Below are 24,634 nucleotides of genomic sequence, written 5' to 3'. Positions count from 1 at the left end.
ATACTTGTTATTCTAATTCACACCTTTAATTCACAGTGACAGATTAATTCTCAAAGGGGAACTTGTCTGGACAATCATGAAAAATAGGGTGATTAGGACTGTGTTTGACTTTAAAAGCTGTTTGATGGGATGGACTAAAACACTGGTCCTGCACAGGACACCCCCAGGAATTACACAGTGTGCGTGATAACATTGTCCAAATGCTTCTTGAACTCTGGAAAGCTTGATGATGTGTCCACTTCCCTGGATAACTCAATATCTAAGTCTTAATTTTACAGAGTAGTTTTGCTTTTATTTAAGTGGAAAAACTTATTTTCAACAGGTTTGCCCTCATGGTTTAGTAGATTATCTATTAATATAATCTCATGTCTAGACTCTCTGAGGTTCCTTAAAAATTTGGTTTAGTTTAGGTTTTCCTTTGTTGTTGAGAAACATCGTCCTAGAACCTGAATTTTAAAGAAATTTTAATCACTGTATTCACTGGGCTAGAGCACAAGGTATAGAGCTGCAGGAATGCTCCATGTTTCCTTCATCTGCAAAATGCTTGGTTACAAAACAAGCGTCAATATTGTTGCTGGATGTATTGCAGAGAAGGAATTTAGTTTTAAAAAGACAAGTAAAATTAAACTTACAGCTCTGGGAAGAATGCCAATCTTTAGTATTAATAATTAATTCCATTGTTTTTAATTCACTTATAATTACATAAGTTGATTTTTCTTTATTGCGAATTAACAAATATTTAATTGCTTTAGCAATTCACTAATGTTCTTGATGACAAAATATTTAAAAGAGTGCAGAGAATGGCTTTAAGGGATTTTGAAGGGTTTTTTCAAATTGTAGTTACTTAATGCCAACCAGCACTTACAATCTGCAAAAATCCCTTGTTTGTAGAGAAGCTGTGTCTTGAAAAATAACTAAAGGTTAATTATTGTATCTATCTCAACTGGTAGTAAGTCATATATTAAATTAAAAGCCTGTATAAAATCCCCACAACTCCAAGTGACCCGGACAATTAGATCAGTAACCTAATTTAATGGTTTCATAATTTCAAAGATTTTTGAGGTCACAGAAACCATTAGCTCTTCCACCTTGACCTCACATTTAATGGAGGTGATGGAATTTCATTCATTCCCAGCTGGAGCCTAGCAACTTCTATGGACAACTCTTACCTTCTGAAGATGTACCGGGCAAGTTAAGACACTGAGGTTCCATCACACAAGTGTGCTTAAGTGTATTCACAATTAGTATCTAATTCACACTTTTTGCTAGTGTGAATGTGTTCAGCTTTACCTTTCAATCCTTGATTTGTGCCTTTCAATACTAAATAGACTGTACTTCAATGTCTGTCTTCTCCTTTTGGATTTCTTTGTGCACCCAAAGTTTTTCTCTTCATGTCTTTTCCTGTACTTCTACTTTTCTTTGCATTTCATTTACTTGGGACGGGGGAAGTTAGCTGATCAATTTCTCTATTGATTTCAGGCTGCTTCTATTTTCTAGCAAATGCCTGGCAAATTCTGAGGACCTAATTTTTTTCAGCTTTTTTTCTTCATTCTAACACGAGAAAATAATTTCAGTTTCTCCCACCACTGCTCTTTAAGAGCTGCTGTTTAATTTTGAATTCCTGAACAATATCTCTAAGTTAAAACAATACCCTTCATTGTCACACAGTCACAAACAAAAGCCTGTCAGTTAAAAAAATATATATATATTTATGGGTCACCTGCTCTGCTCCTATAACTGCTGATAACAAGCAGATGGGAAGGAGCTTACTTTAGCCAACTTTTACCTTTCAGTCCAAGTGTTTCCCATTATTGTGTAGCTACTGATCCTATGTGAAAAGAATTCTTTTTCTGGTATTTCTGTGTTAGAACCACAAGAGTCATGATTTAATAGACATGCTTATGGCACATTATACGTTACAGGCGTCTTTTCAAAGATTTCAAAGCCACATCTTGACAGTTTCATTTTTTTAAAAAGGTGCCTTTAATAACCGTTTCTTGCTGACTTAAGAAATGAGGGAAGAAAGTGTAACTTCAAAGTGTTGGCAAAATAATGTGAATTATACAAATCTAGTTGTAAAGTTGTTTCCAGTTACAGTAGTAGTAACTCGAGACTGATAGCTGGTTTCCTCTTTTGCAAGTGTTTCCAATTTGAAAACGTATCTTTTGGAATTGTTCCATGCTATGTTGCTATTCTAGAACAAACCAGCTCATTCAACTGTCTTTTCTAAAAATACTGGAAGCAAAACAAGAAACAATACAAAAATTACTAATGAGTGTAGTAAGTAGTTAAGATACTCCCAGTTCTTTCAGACAAAGTGCTGAAAGATATAATTAACACAAATGGAATTAAAGAGAACTGTAAAAATTAAAGTCTGAACGTCAGGAATCATGTGTCTCTCAATACAGGTTGATAAACCTACCAACAACTTTTACTTATATACTGTCATAGGCAGAGATTTTTTTGCCTGCTGTGCAGTATGGCAAAGATAAAGAAGGTAATGAATGATATTAATATTTAAGTAGTTAATCATACATTATTAATAGCATTTTAAGTGGCATTAATTAAGACCCTTGCATACCTTTTCCCATCAGTCCTCTATGTTGCTGATCAGACTAATCATGTAACCTTACTGGACCATTGTCCTTTGACCAGATGCATAATTATTATTAATTATTGTTCTTACTGCTGGCACTGGGACCACTAGACTTCCCCTTCAGCACTGCTTTCACAGTTGCAAAATTTTGAACTAATACAAATCAACCCATGGACCCCTGTAGGTTTTTTTCTTTTATTCCCCTTTTTCTCCCTTAGATGTTTATTTTTTTTCCCTCTTGTACATTTTCCTGTTGTTGCTCTTTTCTTCTTGTCTTCCAATAGCAAGGGTGGATTTCAAACACTGGAAAGGGAAGATTTTTAGTGATGAGGACGCTTAAGACCAGGCACAGATTATTTGCAGTTATTGTGGAGTTTCCATCATTCTGACAACAAGTTAACCAAACATCTCTCAGACATGACCTCCCTATAGTTTAGCCTGCCTCGGGGCAAGGGGAGGAACTAGATGACCTCTAGAGATCTTTTATGGCCCTAAGTTTCTGTGAGGGGAATAAAGCAGGTTGGGCTCACCCTTGCTCATGATTATGACCTGGTCTATCCCATGCTCATGTACCTTGCAGTGCTGTAGAAGTCCAGGAAGCATCCTGACCTTGCCTAAAATACGGTGCATACCTGCCTATAGATATGTGCTGTAACATATATACACAAAACTGTACACTTGGTGTGGTGCTTGGGGGCATGGCAATGCTGGGTTAATAGTAGTTGGACTCAGTCATCTTAGAAGTCTTTTCCAAACCTAGATGATGATTCAATTCTACGACTTTTCCCCCCTCAGTCCTGAATGCATATTGACACAAAGAAGACCTAATGGTGATTTTATGTGATCTTCTGAGATCACTTTCCAACATGTTTATTTTAATTCTTGGTCATCTGCAGTAGAATTCATAAAGAGACATGGTTTGCTAGCAGTCAAAATAGAAGCACACCAATCTCTTTACAGTGTTGTCAAAACATAAAAAGATGTGTTTTACTAATGATGTGAGCTGTGCATAATCCTATGCCCAGAAAAGGATTATATGCTCTGACAAGGCCCTTTTGCTAGTGATTTTGGGCTAGCAAATGCTTTGTGTTATGCAACCAGTCCCCTTCCATTCTCCAATTGCAACACCTGGTCCTGTTTCACAATCTGAGAATTTGTGTCTTCCTCATCTGTACACACTCTGTGATTGGTCATAGCCCTGACAAGTAATGAACATAATATCACCGTGGGTTCATTGTTGCAAAGTGACTTTTCCTTTACTCTCCCCTTTCTCTGCTTTCGTCCCCTGCCCTACAGGAAATATTAATGAAAAGATAGAAAAAGAGGTAAAGCTCAACCCCCCATCTCCATCCCCAGTCTCAAAACAGAGACAGGTGTTGCATTATGCAGGGGGAGCGCTTTCTTCAGTAATATTATCCTGGGAATTATCTTAGAGAGATTGACCTGTGCATAATAGCCAAGCCTCAGGGTTAGCCTCACAGTAATTATCTGCTAGACATTTTCACTAGCCGTATCCTTTCAGGTCAAGAGGCAAGCATGAGGACTCACATCTATACTTCATGGCAAATTATTATTCAATTACAGTGACTTTTGAACCTGACCAAATGTAAATTGAATTGTCCTTCCTTTGAGATGTTTATTTGTAAGAAAAAAATCCAGAGAATTTAAAATGCAAGATACGTAAGCAGCCCAGACAATATGCAGAGTCTGGGACTGTAATGAAATACTTCAGAAGTTTTCCATCCACACTGTTTTGGAGGGATCTGTACTTCATAGATAACAACTGTGTCTTTATAGCAATTTGAGCTATTCGGTGTCAGGCATTCATCCAGTTCATGACAAAGACGTCACGCCAGTACAAGCATCTTTGGGCACAAAGATATTTTAGACGAACAAGACAGTCATGATACAGCAACTCATGAGCTATATTAGCCTGGCTCTATCCTAAGATGCACTCTCAGGCTGGGATTCATCCCAGTTGGAAGGAGCTAGTAGTATCAGATCAACAATCAGAGGATTTGTGTCTGGCTAGCTCAGATTTGTGAAGGTGTACTCAATATCAAAAGTTTAATGAGGGATAAATCCTACCCTATGCATGTTCACACTGTCTCCTTATATATCTCTGACCTACCCTCAATTTCTGCTGAATCTTGCTTGGTTAAACCCTAATTGTGAGTCTATTCTTGGAGCCAGAGTTCTGATGATGTAGGGTACCATAGCTCTGTAAGCTGGAAAAGTGTATAAAAAGCTCAGGAAGAAAGGTTTAGATGTTGGAGTAAGAGTACAAGTCCCATGATAGCTCTTTTTCTGTGAGAGAAAACATTTTACCTTTATAATGCACAGGCAGTAGAGAACTGTACATGGTTAAAAGCTTTTGGATAATGTAAATTCCTTTATTCTGTCAAGGTCATCAGCATGAAAACCTGTTGAAATGAAGCCTTAAATGGACATAATTCACTTAAAATCATAACTTGCAGGTATCTTTCTAAATCTGACTTATTGCAGGAATGCGCTAGACCATGGAGAGGGAGCTATTTTGAAAATGCACTTGACTTGTTGTTAGTTATTGATATTCTGTGTTTGATTTTGATTTTGCATGGGGCTTAGCTTGCATGGGGAAAAATCAATAAAATGTGTTTCAGTTTTGTTTATAGTCTGTTTCTCCCTCTGGCTGCCCAAACAGTGGTGGTTGCATATTCAGGGTCTATTCTAGGACATGAATGTCTGAGAACAGGAGGATTTAATTTGATTTATTTTATCCTGGGTTTTATAAAGGTTTTGTTTTGAGATAGTATGAAAGAGATTTCTTAACAAAATGCAAGTGTATTTTGGAAAGGAAGATGACAGAAACCCGGCCTGGATTAGGTACATCTGATCAAATGTAAATATTCACAGCTGAGACAGTCATCACAGACTGTTTTTTTTAGGCAGTAGAAAGAAACAAGCACATTCAGGTTCATTTCAAAAGACACACCTAAAGTAAAACCACATAATATATGCGTAAAATTCTCTGCTTGTCTCTGGGGAATAAAAAGCAGCCCAGGGTGACAAGTTTGGACAGAGACTGGAAATGACTAAAATTATATGGTTTTCCTTCCTATCTGCATGGGATCTCTCTCTATCCTTTGTGCTGAAATTGCTCCACTGTGCAGAAGAGACACCCTTCCTCAGATGAAAAATCAGGGCTAGATATTAGTCACCTAACAACTCAGCTACACAGTGATGATCCCATTCTTTCTGGTAGCTTGGCTGCCTGGCGTTCTTGCCTGCAAAGGGAGAGAACTTCAACAAGGAGGAAAGAAAGCATTCCCTTCTAAACAGCTTTTAAATTGGTTCTGAGATCAGTTAACAGAGAAGGAGTAAAGTCCTGTGTTAGCAGAAACCCTTTCTCAACTCTTTTTGCAGAGCAAGGTTTGAACCTAAATCTATTTCTTTTGTGAAAGTTTAGGTCAGTATGTTTCTGCATAAAAGAGTAAGGAACCATGCAAGGTACCATTGTCCATGTCTTGGAAAGCAAAGAGAGAGTTTCTGAAGGATTATAGATGCTCAGGTTGAGAAGGGCTGGCAAACCTAGGAAACTCAAGTTGAGATAAACCAAATCATTGCAGTTTTTAAGTCATGAATGTGGGCAGTGTCAAGGGGACATACTGTCTTTAGTGACATCCTCTGCTCTCTTTCTGTAGATAACTGTGATTAAATTTTATGCATGGTCTCAACAGGTAGTAAAGAAAAAAAGAATATATTTAGTAGACTTCTAGACATGACACAGGAGATTGTGCTGTAGTGGAAAATCCATAAGAGAGGTTGCAGAAAGTAAAGCTTGACAATGACTATACAGAGGAAGTGTCAGAAGACAACTGTTACTGTAAGTTCATCCTTTTTTTGCCAGCTAGAACAAATCTGTACTGAGTGTGTGTGAGCCTTGATTCCTTGCTAATGATATGCTCTGATCTTATGGTTAATGGCCATACAAACGTACAGTATTTCAGATTAGTTTATTTGTTTGTTTGTTGTATAGAAGGTGTGATGTCTATATATTTTAACACTACTTTCCCCCAGAGAAAAGAAAATGGAAACTAGAAAAACATTGACATAAAATATTTTGCTGGCTTGTTAGAAACTGTGTTGTTTTAAGCCTGCTGGCCTAAAGAAATAAAAATGCAAGGGAACCAAGGAAAAATCCACAAAGGAAAATGTGATATATCTGTCTAAGCAAAATCTTCCTGTTGATCCCATTCTGTGGTTTGTTTTTGTGTTTTTGTTTTTTTTTCTTCCGTGTTCAGTTTTGCAGCTGCTTTTCTTGTGAAAGGGGAAACAGTAAGCAAGCTCCCTCAAGTCAATCCAAGATATAGTTGCTGCTTTTTGATTTTTTGGGATTCAACCTGTGAATCAAAAAGGGAAGCCAGAGTCCGGCAAAACCCTTTCAGCAACATAAACACTGGCTGCAGTGTGCAGTACTGATAATGATAGTGGGTGATATTTTTATTTTGCAGTGAAATATGCTAATACTTTATTATAAACCTGAGGCAAAGTCTATCCTCATGACAAACCTGTGCTGGTAGGAGTGACCTCATGAATTAAGTCCAGTGTATGGGAATGCTGCCCTGAAAATATACAGGGAAAACTGGAAAATCAAAAGACAATGAAGACAGCCATGACAAAAAGCCAGCAGAGCAGCAGTCAATAAGCTGTTGGCTGGGGAATAAAGTTTGATTATTGAATTTAACTAAGTAGTGTAATACACATGAATAAGGAGAATGCTTGGTGCAGCAGAGTTGAAGTAGTAATAATACTATTCCATGAGGAATTTTATATTCTTTTATAGTATAAATATTTTCTCTTAATAATAATGGTAAAAAAGCAGCCATCACACACATATTCTGACTATATTAAATTTTAATCAAATGTCCATTGGAGTGTTGTGGAATTGAGCTTTTCAATCAACATTTACCATTATGATTTAAAAGACGATTTAAAACATAATTTTAAAAGTTTTTTGCTTTCGAAGAAAATGAAATATTTCTATTTTTTTCGCCTTTCAGTAACTTGATTGTTCCTTTGAGTTTCTGTGCCTTAATTGGTAAATAATGAAAAAGTATTTTCTGAGTACTTCAAAGAGGAAGAAAGTAAATGAAAGGTTAAACCTTAAAAAGTAGTATATGAAAGCTAAGAAGGGAGGAAGCAGGCATGACAGCTCAGAGGCTAAAATAAACCTCGTTGTAATCTTCACTGGTTTAAAAAAATTCAAATTTTTGCAATTCTTTAGCTGTGTTCTCACAGAAGATAGATGATCTATAGGTATTTAATGTATTCATGAAAACTGTACAGAGTATTGGCAGAATTCAGAGCCTGGAGTGGAGAGTTCCACATGAGGGCTGCTGAGCCAGAAGCCCCCATTGACTTACAATTCCAGTGAGCAGAAATATGTGCAAGCCAGCACCTGTGCTAGGCAACTGTGCTATGTACATCAACACATGTCAAAACCAAGCCTCTCATTACTTCCCACCTTAGGCTGTGTTGGATACACAGGAAATGCATGTCCAAAAGTTGGACATGACTCACAGGGAAACAGGTGAAAAACCTGATGCTGTCACTGCCAAGCCAGGCAGCAAATTTATTCTGCCTGACATTTCTTGTGACTGGGCTCAAACTCCTTTTGCCCTCTGCAGCAGAGCGAAGGCAGCTCCTCCAACCCACCATGTCATTACAGCCAACCTTGCAGCAAAATAAGAAAAGGTTTCCTGGATTTGTCAGCTAAGAGACTGGTATCTGTTTCTGTTTGTCTGCTAGCAAGATTTTTGCCTTTTGGCCTTTGCTGTGCACAGGAGGGATGGGACTTGGCATCCAGAGGCAAGACCTCGGGTTGAGCATCAGGAGAGGGAAGAACTGCATTTCTTGATCAGGTTATTCCAATCCCATGACTTGTTTGATACCCAGCAGTCCTTGATTATTCAAAGACTCTGAGAAGTTAAATATTTGACCTTAGTCTGATGTCTAAATTACTCTTTAATTGCTTTATTTGTAAGCCAAGAAGCTGTATACCTCTTCCACATTCTCGATGAGTAGCTAGTTAGAGAAGATGTGAGGTTTTCCAGGCAGCTGTTTATGGAGATGACTGTGCCGAGATCCATAACTGCGATACGAGTAAACAGTCCTTCTTGCATTGTTACTAAGAGCAGTGAAGCTGATGCAAACCAGCTGGGCCTGGTCTTGCAGTTTATTTAACAGTAAACTATCTAAAAATATTGATTTGCACTGTCTGTGCTTCTGCTCTCTGCCTCTGACCCGTGGCCTCCTCTTGTGTAAACACACATTCTTTGGTTGGTGAGAGACATAATGATGGTCTGGTTCCATAAGCTGAAATCAGGTTTGTTTAAAAAGCCTCTCTAAGAACACTTCACCCACTGATGGTCCTTATAAATCTGACACTAATAGCAACATTGTGCCCTGTGTGGCAGTGCGGTAGTACTGACCCAGAAAGGCACAGGCTCAAACAACACCAAGATCATTTTAACACATTGCCATTTATACACCAAGAGATTTCAAAGTTTAAATTGCAGTATAGAAAAACTTATTTCATGCCATGGACCTGCAGTGGAAGTGGCTGGCTCAGTATGGAAGACCACCTAGCACTTGGTTGGGCCATGCTCTGCCTCCTGTGGTGGCATTTCTGTGGTAAAGAGGAAAGGATGTTGGTTGAATTTTGAGGCGCAGATTCCTCTTCATCTAGAAATTGATGACCTGAGTGCCCTGGTGGAGTGACTGTGCCTTTAGCACCTATTATCCAGTCCTGCCAAGAAACACCAGTCAGGACAGGATAACTGAGAGCCATATGGGGAAGAGCACTAATACATGTCCTGAGGTACAAATATTTTGGAATATTTAAGAAATTATTATTTGCTGCAGAGGTGAGTCTAGGTCTTGGTGGGAGTGTGCAGTGGACTAAGGTTGGAATTGAGAGCACTCATTGCTGCTGGTGGTAGGAGGTGAGGAGGAAGATCCTTAGTCACAGAAGGGCAATATGTATGCTCAGATGAGCCTTTTCCAGGTAATTCTGCCAAAAACTTCCATTCCTTTTTTTTTCTAGTGTAAGAGTTGTACTTGCTTTTATTGAACAAGGCCAGAGGGTCATAACTAGATGAGTGAGGACCAGACTGTGATATGATTATCTTTTGCCCTTCACCCTAGTATCTCTGTAGAAGAGATGTAAATCATTTCAGTCCTGCTAGTTGCATTTCAAACCAGACTGTAGTTGCAGAAAGAATCAGTGCCTCCAGACTTTATTAACAAAGGACTGTATATAAACCTCTTGCTGGAGCTGGTTACCACAGGTTGCGTGTCTCCTTCTACCTGTGAACCTGAAACTGCAGTGGGATGTCAGAGGCACTCAGCACCTTTTTGATCTAAGTACACAGAGCCTCACACATTGGGTAGGAGTCATTTCACGAACCTGGGCACTTGAAAGAGATGCATCTAAAGACAGATGAGATCAGTTTCATACATTTGAATATGCTGCCCAGATAAGTGGTGGAATCATCATACCTGGAAGTATTCAAAAGGCATGTGGATATGTCACTCGGGGATATGGGTTAGTAGTGGACTTGGCAGTGGACTGGCCTAATGAGTGGACTCGATGATCTTAGAGATCTTTCTCAACCTTAGTCGTTCCATGATTCTATTTCCACTCCATGACCTGGTCTAATAAGTTGCCTTCTGGAGATACCTGCTTCTACTGGTTCAAAGAAAAGCCAAGAGAGACTTGCCTGTACACAGAGGTCCAATGTAAATTGATCAGCAGCCTAATCAAAAAAACAAGATTAGTTATAATTTATTGCATTCATACCGTTTTTTTAAAGTCATGTGTTCGGAGTTTAATGCCTAAACCAGTCATATCTTTCTGGAAGGATCAGATGGATTGAAAGGCAAGTGAAAGCAATATGTAAAATTCCTGGCCTTGAAGCAAGTTGAAGGGAAATTTCCACTAAGCCGCATGTTTGAGTATTAGGAAAGCAGTGAAATTCTGCAGCTATGGATGCAAATATACAAGTGGTTTCATATATGAATTTTAAGTCGACCAGTGAAAAGCAGAGCTAACGTTCTTGTAGCCTGCTACAGAGAAACTGAGATCCTTGTCACTTATTAAAGTTTTATTTTGTTCCCCCACGAACAAGGCAATTAATTATTTAGAAAACCAATCAATCAGGGGTTAGATGTACTAATCAAACACATTTCAGCTGCTAAGTATTGCTCACTTAAGACATTGATCAGCTGTAGGATGCTCTGTAGACCATTTAGATGAGTATTTTCTGACAATGTGCTTTAAACCCCCTTGAGGTCAAATCTTTGACACCGTCTGCTGGACCATGTGGAAGGTTGAATGCCAGACTGTCTGACAGACTGTAATTATTTTCTGTCCTGTTGCCCTTTCTGCAGTCATTAGGGGATCAGGTTTCTGAGAAAGCCAGAAAAGTTCCTTGTACTGCAAGCAGCTAATAGCCTGAAAATGAGCCTCTTTTGTTATGTTGATGATTTGCCACTGGATGTTGTTTGAGGCCCAAGATCGATTATTTAAGGCTAACTCCACTGGTATTATGTATTCTTGGTCTTGTGCAGCTCTGTGCTTTCTTGCCTTTTCCCTCATGCTGACAGATGTGTGGTCTGTATTGAAGTGCACTTAGTCTGCTGGTGGTACCTTCAGCTGCTCTGATAAGGACAAATGCCAAGGGGGAGCCACACAGGAGTGGTGATCCAGGACTCTCCAGCTATATGCTGAATGAGCATAAGGAAGTCTAGATTTTCTGCCTTGCAGGACAATGGCCCGAGTGTTCGCAGAAGTAGCTAAGTGAAATTAAGACGACAATTCCCAATAAATAATTGAAGAATGAGACACATTGTTTGCAGTCCTAACATGACTGCAAATTTAGGATATGCCTAGCAAGTTACTATATGAATTCCCCTTACACTGACCCCTGTGGTAATTGGAATTTCAATTATTCATTTTCAATTACAAGCATAGCATGATGATCACAAATGTCATTAAGTATTAAATTACATCTAATGATGGATGGATGGAAGGATAGATAGATGCCTCTCCAGATCCTTTCTTTATTTAATGCTGGTAAAACAAGCTCATGGTTTTTAGGGAATATCTTTTAAAAATACTTAAAAATATGGTAAAATGCCATTTGTTTGCAGCAGATAAAACCTTGTTAATGCACATTACTTGAGCTCAGTGTCAAGTTTTCATCACCCGTGTCATTAAGACGAGTGGTCCCTGGTGTGTGTGTACACAAAAACGAGTACTTTGGCCCACAAAGAGTGGCAAGGCAGAGGGAGGCCATTTGCATTCTGACTTATTAGAAGTGATATCCCGGTGCTCATAATTGAGTTCTTAGTTTAGCAGCCTGTTCAGTGCCTTTCCATCGTGCCTTTGCATGTAGAGCAAGCTTAGTCACACACTGTATTTTAGCAGCCTGGAATCACAGAACCACAGGGTGACTGGGATTGGAAGAGACATTAAAGATCATCTAGTTTTAATGCTCCTGGCATGGGCAGGGACACCTTCCACTTGATCAGTTTCCAAGCCCCATCCAACCTAGTCTTGAACATTTTCAGGGATAGGACATTCACAACTTCTCTGGGTAGCCTGTGACCATGCCTCACCACCCTCATAGTAAAGAATTTCTTCCTAATGTGTGATCTTAATCTCTCTTCTTTTATTTTAAAGCCATTCTCCCTTGTCCTGTCATTCCATACCCTTGTCAAAAGTCCTTCTCTGGTTCTCTTGTAGCCCACTTAGGAGCTGGAAGGAGATTTAAGATCTTCCGGAAGCCTTTGCTTCTCCAAGCTGAACAACCTCTGTCTTTGTCACAGGAGAGGGGTTCAGTCTCTCTAATTATCTTTGTGGCCTCCTCTGGACTCTCTCCAACAGGTCTATGGAAGTCTTGTTGCAGAAATTACCGTAATGAGGCAATGTCAGAAATACACTTGACCTGTGTTAGATGACATGCCTTCACTTGTGTTAATCTCCATGGCCAATTTTTACACCTACGAGCAAAAAAGAGGTGGAGGACAGGGTTTTTAGGCCAGGTTTGGCCCTGAACCAGCTCTGAAACTGCAGTGTGGTGGGGAGCAGAAAACCACAGGAGTGCTCTTGCTTTGAAGAACTTGCAAAGGAACGCTTACCTCCTGCTTTAGCTATATTTTGCAGTTCTGCCTGTGGTATTCAGTCCACCACAGCAGGAAGAATCTATGAAAATACTCTGAGCAGGTATGAGAGCTCAGGACTGCTCACAGGAGAGCCAGGATGCTGGTTGCAGCAAGCAAGAGTTCATGCTGGCTTTCAGATAAATGGGGACAATGAAGCACTAGCTTTTGGGATCACTGAGGCCAGCAAGATGTTGAAGCACTGAGAAGAGGCTTGCTGCTGAAATCCAAGCTAGTTTAGCTTCTACAGGAGGCAATGGGTGTTGACAGTGCTAAGAAAGAAGCATTGTCAGACTATGATCAGTTTAATTAGATCGACAGAAATTCCTATTTTACATTCTTGCCATTTTTATAGAGTAGTGCAGTAATCTCACTTTAGGGGAAATCCTGTTTTCCACACTACGGCAATGAACTTGCTGAACAATTGGGCACCCAGTCTAAAAAATGAACCCTAAGTATTGATTTTAACATGTCCATGGATGCCAGACTTCTGATCTTATCTTTCTTGTGTATATACTTTCCCTGTTTCCAAAACTGATAATGATAAAATTTATTCAAGTGCTGTTGTGATGCTTAATTATCCCACAACTGCAAGGTACTTTCACAGTTATGTCTGAACTTAAATAATGTCTATAAACGAGTTGCTGTTCCTGTTGCCGTTTTCTTTTTAAGCAAAACAGACATGAGACTCACAATTTTAAAATAGCTTGTTCAGACCTTCATATTGGCAGAGGCATTTTCAGAGTCAAGAGAAAACTTAGAGCTTTTTCTTAAGTATCCCTTTTGTACCAGACATTAGTTTCTCATTGTCCTATGGGAGTGAGACCATTCTTACCAAGTCTACATATCTGTAATTTACATTTACCACTTCTACTGTTAACCCATGACCTTTGTGCAGGGATATCTTTTTTCATGAATGCCACTCTTTCTACTGTCCAGGTTGGTTGTTTTCCCATTTCACTGCAATCTTAGTCTTTTCTGTCTTCCCTCTTTGTCCCCTTCCCTTTTTCACATATGTCTATACAGGCCGTGACTTCGAATCATTCTTTTGCTAGTTCCAACGTGTAGCCCCATTTGGTCATCAGCCCTTCAGACTGTCTTCTTCCTCAGGTTTTGTTTATATATTTATCCACTGTCTCATTTTTCATCCTGTGTTTCCAAGAAACCTTATTGCAGTGCTGTAGCAGCAGTTGGAAAATCATCCACTGCTGTGACCACTGGTTGCTGTTGCAAGGCACAGCATTTGCAGCTCAGCCAGTGTCGTGAAGCTGATTAGAGTTTCAGGGCCCCAGTCAGGTTTGTGTTGCTGTCAGCATGTCCCAGGAATTGCTACCTTGCAGATTTTGCAGCTGTGATCTCATCTGAACTGATGAATAACTCTTCAGGGACAGTTCTTTTTCATTCCCTCCCCTCCCCCCATCTTACTCAGGTGATAAAACATCAGAAGGGTCACCCCCTTATTATGCAAAACCCTACCTTCTTTGGACCTTAAAGAATCACATAATGGTTTGGGTTGTGTGAGACCTTTAAAGGTCACCGAGTTCCAAACCCCCTGTCATGGGCAGGGACACCTTCCACTAGACCATGTTTCCAGGGTTCCATTCAACCCGGCCTTGAACATTTCCAGGGATGGGGCATCTATCATTTCTCTGGGCAACTTGTGTCCACGCCTCACCACACTTACAATAAAGAATGTATGTATCTTCTTAATATCTAATTTAAATCTCTCCTAATTTAAAACCATTCCCCTTTGTCCCATCACTACATGCCCACATCAAAATTCCCTCTCCAGCTTTCTTGGAGCCCACTTAGGTACTGGAAGGAGCTAGAATCTTCCCCAGACTGACCAACCCTGTCTCAGCTTGTCTTTATAGGAGAGGTGCCCCAGCCCTCTGACAGCTTCGTGGCCTCCTCTGGACTTGCTCCAGCAGGTCAATGTCCATCCTGTGCTGAGGATCCCAGAGCTGGATGCAGCACTCCTGGTGGGGTCTCACAAAAATGCAGTAGAGGGGCAACACATACAAAGACTCATGGTAGGATGCATTATTTCTACAATTCTGCTGCCACTTGGTTTCACAATTTTATTTTCAACCAAGGCTGAACTTCAGCGCACTTAAACAACCTTAATCTGAGAAAGCTGATTGCAATTTTTTCAAATTTTTTCTGATATATTACCTGATTGTTGAGTATCTGCAAACTTGCACCCCCAGTAAACTGGAAAAAGAAAAAGAAAGGTAGATTCTGCTTGCACAAAATTCACTGGAAATTTCTCTAGTAATAGATCAATGATAGTCACAACGGCAAGAAAATATTATATTGTATGTTACTGTGCTATCAGTATTTTAAATATTGTGAAATAATGGTAAAATTTTGCATGTGTTCAGTATTAACTTCAGAGAGATGCAACACAAGTAGCAGAGAAATTATGAAAGTGGCTCTAGATGAGGAGAGAATTTCTGTGTAAGAGGAGGACTGAAACAGTAATTCAGACAGAAAAGACATAAGTTAAACTTATGTAGAATATGTTTTGTACTTTTTACACAGTTTCCATTCAACCTGTCAGGAACCTAGTTTTAAAAACAAGACAAGAAGTTACCCAGTGAGAGTGTGTGGCAGTAAATTTAAGCTGGATAAATACTTCTTTTTAAAAAACCAACATACGATATAGCAGTTACTCACTGGATCTCAGGGAATGGGGGAAAAAGCATGTATAGTTAAAACCTGACAAAGAGGTAGTTAAAATTCAGAAATTTCTGTGCAGACCATATCATCTACTCTAAAATAAACAGAATTGTGTGGTTCTGCTGGAAGAGAGCTGGTCCTGATGAAGATTGGAGGGAGACAGAAGGTGGTTGTTCAGACAGCAAAGTGAAACCCAACAGCCAAAACCTGTTGGTTTTCACAACAAGCAAAACCCAAGCTTAGTTCTCATTCTGCATGCTGGAGGTCAAGCATTCCCATACCCACATGATCTCCCATGTGTGCACTGAGCCCAGGGTGCCCTGCAGTCATCCTGTCCTGTCTCTCCTCCATTGAGTTGAAGAGCAGTGAAGGAAAACTTCAGAGAATTGCAAGGGACTCAAAAAACAAAATCCAGGGAGACAGCTTGTGCAATACAGAGGTTACCGAGTCACTGTCTGCTGTTCATCAAAGAGCAAAATGACAAGGGCTTGGCTTCCATATGCAGGCACCAATGCCCAGATAAACTTTTAGACAGGGAGATCTTTTTTGGTCTTGCAAACCAAGACATAACACGATTCATTGGCTGGAATACAAAGTTAAACAAATTCTACCTTGAAGCAAAGTGCAGTTCTCTGGCAGTGAGGGTCATTAAATGTTGCATCACCTTACCAGGAGTGGTGTTAGACTCGTCATCGTTCTGGTTCTTTAAAACAAGATTAGCTATCTTTCAGAAGGCTTAATCCACCTCTTGGGAATAGCTGTTTTGTCTATGTATTGTGAAGGGCTGGAGACAGATCCCTCTGGCTTTATATAGCCTGTATATCTCTGAATCATTTTGCAAATGATGAGTTGAGACACCAAGGATAAAATTCACTCTGCTGCAGAGTGATATGACTACACCTGTGTACTGCTTAAATTCCTTCCTGTCTTCAAAGTAGAAGCACTCATGGAATGTAGGCATCCTGCTCAGTACTTACCACAGGAGATGTTCAAATCCCAAGTGTCTACCCTGTCCCCGAAGGCTGCCTGAAAGGCAGATCCCTGAGGGCTATATGTTACTCCTTAGTATGCAAAATTGGTAGCAGGTTAGTTTAATAAGATGAACAACATAAACAGTGGTTTATATGGCTTTTTCCTGCTCATGAAGCTGTGACTGCTAAAGGAGAAGTCATTCCCTGGGATGGTTTGGCTCCCAGACTTGCTGACCTGGTGCATATGCAGTGCACCCTTCCACGCATCTTTCTGGACAGGCCACTCTTACGTGCCTTTCATTCTCAAAAAATGTGATTCATCTTGCTTAAACTTCAAAGTCTCCATCTATGCTGAGCACTTTGGTCTATATTAGGCTTGGTGTTAAGGAAGAGGCACTATTAAAGGAGCCATTGTTCACAACTGTTGCAGATGTGATGAATTATACCCCATCGGTGCCTCTGTTTCTGCAAAGGTTAAAGAGGGAATCTGAAGTCTAAGCTTGGTGGTCCTAATTTGAGCATGTGAATCTATGAATAGTATCTTAACACCTCTGGAAGTTTAAGCTTTATGTTTGGCTAGCTAGTTATTATAGATTAACAATAATAATCAACCGTGACCCACATTATTTATTAATTCTCCTGCTATGCTGCTTCCAAACTAATTCCTGTCTGGGAAGTGAAGCATTTGAATGCTTTAGATTCTCTGCAAATACTTTGGTTTGGCTTTTTAGAAGGGTTTTAGTGAGAGATGCAACTGTGACAAAAATAAGTATTAATCTTGTCTGTCTCTATATTTTGCATCATGTGGCATTGTTTGCATTCAGTTATTTCCTGAACTTTAAAGGTAATCTGTCATTCATTGTTACCAATTAGCTGCCTTTACAATATGACCTGGAAACTGTTTTCCTGACAACTTGGTGTTATTAATAACATGCATTACAGCTGGGGCGTGCCAGCAGTTCAGGAGTCACAGAGCAGCATGACAGTTTAATTTGGTACCTTGATGAGATTTTTGCCTGCGAAGTTGCGCAGAATATAAAATATATGTACTCTGCCAGTACAGCATTGGTGGGAGCACTTTAAGGGATTTCCAGACTGTCTTATTTGAAAGCATTTACATTCAGTGATTTGAAAAAGCATGTATTGTAGCTTAGAAAACTGAAAGAGACAATTCTGATCACCCTAATAATTAATAGCATTATTAAAGCTTTTCAGTTACTGCACAGACTTTCGTTGACCAGTCAAAACAGTTCCAACAAGACAAGTAAGAACCATTATTTCTTGTGGTTAAATGTCGTGCATCCCCAGCACTGATGGAATCCTCTCCATGGAATTGTAGACCTGTTGGCATGTCTTCAGCTTATCAAGTCTAGTATGCAGGGCTGAAGAGCTGTAGCCATACCAAAGCACTGACTAAAGTGCATCACTGGAGCAAAAGATGTTTCAAATACTACTATAAATCACTATATACAACACATCCTAAATTTGGCAGATAAATCACAGGTTTGCTCTTGCCACTCCAGACTGTCTGTTGCTCTGCTGCTAGTGCACATTAATCTGAGAGCAATCACTGGCTTTGCTGTGGGGAGCCTTGTGGCTGGGATCTTTACTGTGGTTGTACTCTGGGACTGCAGTCCCACTGTGATGAAGATTGAGCAAGGCAGAAAGAAAATCTCTGCTTTATCTTAGTCATTTGGCAACTTTCTAAGTCTACACTGAAAAAATAGGTACATAAATCTCCAAACACTGTCATTTGCATAATGAAGTATCATCCCAATCCAGTTAATGACAAAATGAAAGAATGTCTGTCCTGAACCATTTATGAAGAAGCTAGGAAAATCTGGACCTTCTCCAGATTTTTGTTTAACCATTCACTAGAGAATGTAATTTAACAGTGTGTCTGTGTCTGCAAGAGAAAGTCTGAAGACTATAAGTGGTTCACATTTTATTGCAGTCTATGTCAAATTGGAAAACTAACTCAGCACCAGATTTTTTCACAGGCTTAAGGAACTAGAGGTGCCCACTCAGTACATCCATGTTATTAACTGTATCACTACTAGGCAGAGTAGCAGGAATACATTTATGCAGCCTATCATCTCTGAATGCTCCCCAGACATTCCTATAGTATGACAAGGTAGCCAAGCAAGCTAAGAGGTTACAATCAACTCTTAGCTTACAACTCTTAGCTCTTAACAATCAGGGAAATACTCACAGTAATGTGTCATTGCATATTGGCATAAAAAGTTTCCTGAAAGTTTGCAGCTTACAGTACATCAGAGTTAACACAGATAGTGAGTGAACAAATGAATCAATGGGCAGATGAGTTCTCCTTTTCCCTCTCTTTTCTGAATGAAACTAAGTACTGTACTTATTTTCCAGCTGAGAAGTGAAATTAAATTGTCTGGGCACTTGATGGCCTACTGTTTTTAGAAGGCTATTAAGATGCTGCTATCAAGTGGAGGACAGCTTTCTTGACCCTCTTTAGCTGGCTTATCTAGTGGCCACCTGACGACTTCATCACTGCACAGGAGGCGTATCTCTGGTGCTGACCACGTTTAACTGTGTCTTCCTCTAAGTGGCAATTTAGCAAGTGAGGCAACACACTAAGCTGACTCCTCAATCAGGCAGGGAGGACCTTAGGGAGGAAGTGAGCATTCTGTGCCATTTATCTTGTCTCTAAGGACAGCAATGGTACAACGGCTTTCCTGTTACTTCAGCTCATAACTTTTTTGCTGGGACTATGAATTAGACACACTCGTGCTAAAGATAAAGTGTCTCTCTGGGATCAGAATAACAAGCAGAAAGATCCAGCTCTTTATTTTAGATGTTCTGTAATGAAAACATAGGTTTGTATAATACTGGCTCTTTATAGAATATCTAGCTCCTAGCTCATTCTTAGCTGATTCCAGCAATTTCATAATGATCAAAGTTTGATTTTGCTAGTGAGGTCAGTCACTTGGGCACATTAACGTCAAGTCCTGCTCACTTTGCTTGTTATTTTGGTAGCCTTCACTCAAGAGAAACCCAACTGGCTTTTTTTTTTTTTTTTTTTTTTTTAACTGAGAGAGAGAGGACCTTAGACATTAATAAGCAGATTTTTTTAAACCACATGTTTGGCAAGAGCTTTTTGACCTTAGCTCACTTCAAGATCCGTAGTCTGAGCCTCCCACATCCATGTTAACCTTCTGTCAGGGATAGTGTTTTCTATGAAGGTGTTTGAGTAAGGGAGGGTAGACACATGGGCACAGAGGCACAGACTGCACCTTACCTTTTGGGTCAGCAGCCCAGATGCTCAGATGTTGTATAAGTGCTCTGCTCACACAAAACCCTGGTATCCAGAGATAGCTTTTTATTTGGTCACAAGTGTGTCCCTGTTAAGGCAGTGACTGTTTTGGCATCTTCCTCCACTGGCTAGTCAGGCAGAAGTTAAATGTGATGCTTCAGGGATGTTTAAGGCAAAGTCTTGTGTTTTCAATAACTAACCACTGAACGAGACCCAGATTTGCTCTCTTGGATTTCCAACACTTCCTGACAGAGGTATTTTCTCTCTTTCTTTTATTTTACCCCCTGGTCTTTGCAGTCAATGCTGTTTAAAGGGCATAAAGTTTCACCTAAAGGGGAGTAGTGGCAGATAGCAATCATTCATCAAAAAGAAACCCTTTCAGAGACAGAGGGAAGCAGAAAAGACAAATGGCAAAAAGACCCTCTAGGCAGATTTCTGGTTAAATACTTCTGGGTGTCCAAGTTCAGACACTTGCTCCAGGAGCAAGCAGCCTTTTTCACATCCTGGTTTTCAGTTGCTCACAAGCCACATAGGTGCCTGAATTTTGTGATTGTGAAATGGATGAATGATTGCTCTGTCCAGCTCTGAACCTTTCACTCAGGATTTCTGAACCGTTCTTTGCAAAGAGCAAAGCTGCCCATCAGACAATGTCAGCAAATGAACCAAAAGGAGAACTGGTTTCACTCTGAAGTGAACCTATTGTGTGGGCACTTCAGAGTGTGGTGACAGCAGCTTAAGATGCTCCTTTATTTTCTTTCTGCAGATGTTCTTTTTAGAAAGCTAACTCTGAATCCGATTATTTTTTATGATCTAAGAAAAGGCCATGGCAACTGTTTATCTTTCTGTATTTATATGAGTTCTCTAATCTAAATCTAATCATTCATCCATTCAAAAGCAAAAGAGACTTCTGTGGTATTCTGAGAAAGATCTTCTAGTTGTAAATCAGCATATCACCATTGAATTTCAATCAATTTCACCCTTGGCTAAGTAGACTGCAAGGGATCTAGGTAGCTGAGTGATCTGGCCTTTTGGTTTAGTGGATTGTAATGTGCAAATTTGTAGGAAATAAAGGAATGGGTATAATTATAGGACTTTACTCTGTGATAACATAGCAGTATATTTTATTTGAGCTTACCAAGTATATTGCTCCATAGCAGGAATTCTTTTGTACTTTCTTTTCTCTTTTTTTTATAAAAGTCATTACAGATCCAACTTAAAGAAAGTAATGAAAATGAAGAAGAAAATGCTTTCCCTATGATTTTATAGGAATGCAGCCTTCAGAGCCGAAGTATTCTTCAGACTTAGGTGACTAGCTTGCATTGACATGATTCGGTATCACAGCAGAAATATTCTTCAAATGGTTAGCCGCAAAAGAAAATTACCTACTTGTTGAAATCACACCTCCTTGTCATTGCACAAAATCTAACCACAAGTAGCTTTAATTACCCAGAAGTAAAGTGGTGAGTCTTATTAATACAGCACTCAAGTCCAGTTTCCATTCTTGCTTGTATCTCCATTGATGAATTGATTGTAGGACCAGGCTTGGGAAGTCTGTGAGTAGTGCATGAGAGTAAAAAAGAAATAATAATACGAGATGGAAAAGACAAAGAAAAATTATTTTTAAAATCTTGTTCCTGTTTTTCAAGGATGTATACAGGGATGCAATGTGCTTGCAGGATACACTGGTGTGTGTCTTCTGTCATGGTCCTTATACCTGGTGTCCTAGTTACCCAATCCAAGAACCTGCATGAGAGATCATGGCTATTCACTGAGGTTTCCACTGAGAGGATCCTGTGGACTCGCCGATGTGATGTGCCATTCATCCCTGTTCAAACTGTACCCCTGAATGGCCTCTTGTCTCGAAACAACCTTTCTCTCATTATTCCTTTGCAGAAATTAGGTCAAGGTGAAAAATGTAACATTATAACTAAAGCCAAATTGCCTTTCCATGCCATTCAATATCCACACAAAAATCCATAGGTGCATTAGTCATACTCTACTTCTAAAAATTAATAGCAATAATAGTAACAACAATAATAATAATGTGCGAGTTGATCACGTTGGACTGAAAATGGAGTAGTTTCCATAGCAGTTAATTGTGTTTTGTGTGGCTCATCATTCAAACAGTCTCAAGTTCAACATGGAAAGGAGAACAAAAGGAAAAAACCAGAAAGAGACAATGTTTCAAGGCAGTGTATTCTGAGAGGATCTCAGAGCTGGTCCTTCATCATCCCTGACCACAAAGGCAGAAGTCTAGCTGCAGTTCTCAATACCAGAATAATTTTCTAATAAATTCAGAAATCTATCAGTAGTTTGAAGCAGCTCCTACCACACATTCCCATCTTATTGGGGTAAGCCCACAGCCCAGCATTTCAACCCGATTACAGTGTAGCAGAAATTTCACTATAACTTAAGAGAAATCAAGATTTTTCCCTGGTCTTTTGACTCTAGTCCTGGACTTGGCCAGGAGGCTGGTCTCTGCTGGTTTGGCACATTTGTGGTTTGCTGGGTGTGGCATGTTGATGGTTTGTTGGCCACAAACATGCCACATCCAGGATGAACTTGCTGAGGTCAGGTTGTTTATTAGCAGTTCTGAGGTATATTTTCTCCACCTAAATATAATTTTCCAGCAGTCTAGGGTCTGCTATTACAGTATTAGAGAAGCTCTATTTCCTGTGTACCTCCACCTTGGTGTCTTCTTGAAAAAGAGAGTATAGCAAACCATTTATTCAGTTTAAAACTCTTTTCTAACTTTATGTCCACTCCGTTTTTCTCAGGAAGTTTCCTAGACCTTACTTACTAACTCTATTTACATTCAGGCCTGCAATTTATACAATTTATAATTTTCTCCTTTTTCTTTTTTTTTTTTTTTTTTTTTTTTTTGGTCAGGTGTCCAAAGACCTTTTCACTGTTTTTGCTGTCTTGCAAATGCTACCAGGGCCACGAGAAAGAAAAGCACAAGCAGGAGAACTAGGGTAGGAACTTAGAATCTGGGAATTTCAGATCAAATTTTTGCTCCATACTTTCCCACTGTAACTTTAAACAGATCCTTATCTTTCTCAACACCTCTGTTTTACTGATTCAAAGGAAGAAATCCCAGTGACTACCCTGTACACTGAAGTTCGAAAGCAGCTAGTTTATCTAGGAGTAGGGAAGAGAGAAAATGAGAGATGTTTACCTCCTATCACATCTGATATGGTAAATCATACTTTTGCTGCTACTGTTGGATGAAATGGTATGCATTACTGTGTTTTAATATATAATCAAAGCCATTACACTTGGAGTTTCTAACTCTTGGAGCAATGTCACAGTGGATTTTTAATGACCCAGAGAGGAGGACAGAGGCCAGAAGTACAGGTTGGGACCACAGCCTTATTGTCTTTTTTGTTTCAGGCTCCTTAAATACCCCTTCTCCCCCCACCCCCCCTTTTTTTTTTGTTTCTTATTTTAAGCCTTTGTTCTCTGCCTTTCAACAAAAGTTCTGTTGTATGGTTTTAAATAACTTTACAGGCTGTTTTTACTATCACACACGCACACTACATTCTGCAGAGTGAATGGCAGCACTGAAATCAAGAACCATGCTTCTCCAACCCCAAACAAAGGCACTTCTACTTCTCGGCAGCACCAGGATTTGACCTGGGGGTCCTCTGGAGCAGGGACTACAAAAGATTAACATTTCAGTCTGCTGAGCCCACCAGTGCAGTCTTGCCTTATCTTATAAGCTCTGCCAGAGGAATGAATTACCCTAGTTCATTAAGACTCGTTTTGAATTGTGCTGAGAGGTCACCACATAAGTCACCTCCAGTCTATTTTGTGAATAATATGGATTATGATAAAAGCTGGCTGGGAGGTTGAAAACCAAGGATTTTGTTTTCTTTATCCTTAAAGGTGGGTAGAATACAGGGTGGAGAAACCCTGATCTGGACATTTCCTGGCTCTGCATAGTAGATTATAGAAAAGTCCTTTTTGTTCTTTTTTTTTTTTTTTTTTAACCCATGAATGGGTGACCTCTTGATCTCTCTGACCCCTTTATTTTTGCCATGAAAGAACTAAAACTAGCTCTGCCCATACAAAACCTTCTTTCACTTCAGTTTTCTCATGATTAAATTCCCTGCTGTGTTTTTGTTTAAGTGCTCTGATGCTGTCTCCTTTGGAATTGGGCAGATGTTTGACTCTTTGAAATGGTGCTTTTTTTTTTTTAATTTAGTAGTGGTCTGCAGTTAAAGGCGTGTTTGTCCACATCAGGAGTATATGAGAAATGTTTCTACGGTGGCATTCATGTCTCTCCAGGTAAAAGTACTTTGCTAGTGATACACTGGCATACAGTAATTGATAATTTGTGTCAAACCTTAGCTTGATGCAGAGAATGCTGTACAAAATAAAACAAAGGCTGCCTCCATGTTGAGTAGATGACTGGGAATACATTAATTACAGTTGTAGACCTCTTCAAAACTAACCATTTCAAACGTAGGTAATGGAGGGTAAGGCTGAAGGCAGATGGCATATGATCTACTTTAATAACTATATGTAGAAATAAGTGGGAACCAGTCATTGGAGAAAAGATGTGAAAATAATGTTGAAGAAAATGAATGTGCTTCAATTATGAGTTAGTGCTGTACATGCATAATCCCACTAGCTTTGTGGGAGCTATGTTAATTCATTAGTGTTGAAAGCATGGTCTTTAGGAGAGGAAAGGTAAACTTGGTTAATGTTTAGACCTGATGTTCGAAACAGATCTTTATCGGGATTCAACTAAATCCGGATTCTCTTTAGCTGACCCTTTGTCAGGCCTCTGTAGACTGTGGTTATTGCAGATGAGAGTGTTCATATAGCATTAGCAACTAATTGAGATCAAGGCATCATTTTGCTACTTGCTATACAAATAAACTGAATTTT

At 39.5% G+C, this 24,634-nt stretch overlaps 1 protein-coding gene across 8 annotated transcripts in view; it reads left to right on the top strand.

Annotated features, from left to right (window-relative positions):
• The window catches only part of TENM4 (teneurin transmembrane protein 4), a 1,535,416-nt gene that overhangs the window by 1,043,711 nt on the left and 467,071 nt on the right, over positions 1 to 24,634 (top strand). The window contains exon 1 of one of the 8 annotated variants that reach the window (XM_088159252.1): positions 14,687 to 14,835. The exons of the other annotated variants lie outside the window; for them this stretch is intronic. The gene's annotated coding sequence lies outside the window, so the exon portion shown is untranslated. Of the gene's footprint in view, positions 1 to 14,686; positions 14,836 to 24,634 lie in introns of those variants that run through there. 8 annotated transcript variants of the gene reach the window in all.

Source organism: Sturnus vulgaris, chromosome 2 (genome assembly GCF_052056855.1).
Source record: "Sturnus vulgaris isolate bStuVul1 chromosome 2, bStuVul1.hap1, whole genome shotgun sequence".
Lineage (NCBI taxonomy): Eukaryota > Metazoa > Chordata > Aves > Passeriformes > Sturnidae > Sturnus > Sturnus vulgaris.
The sequence above is the reverse complement of the archived record's forward strand: the minus strand, read 5'-3'. Positions and strand labels throughout refer to the sequence as shown.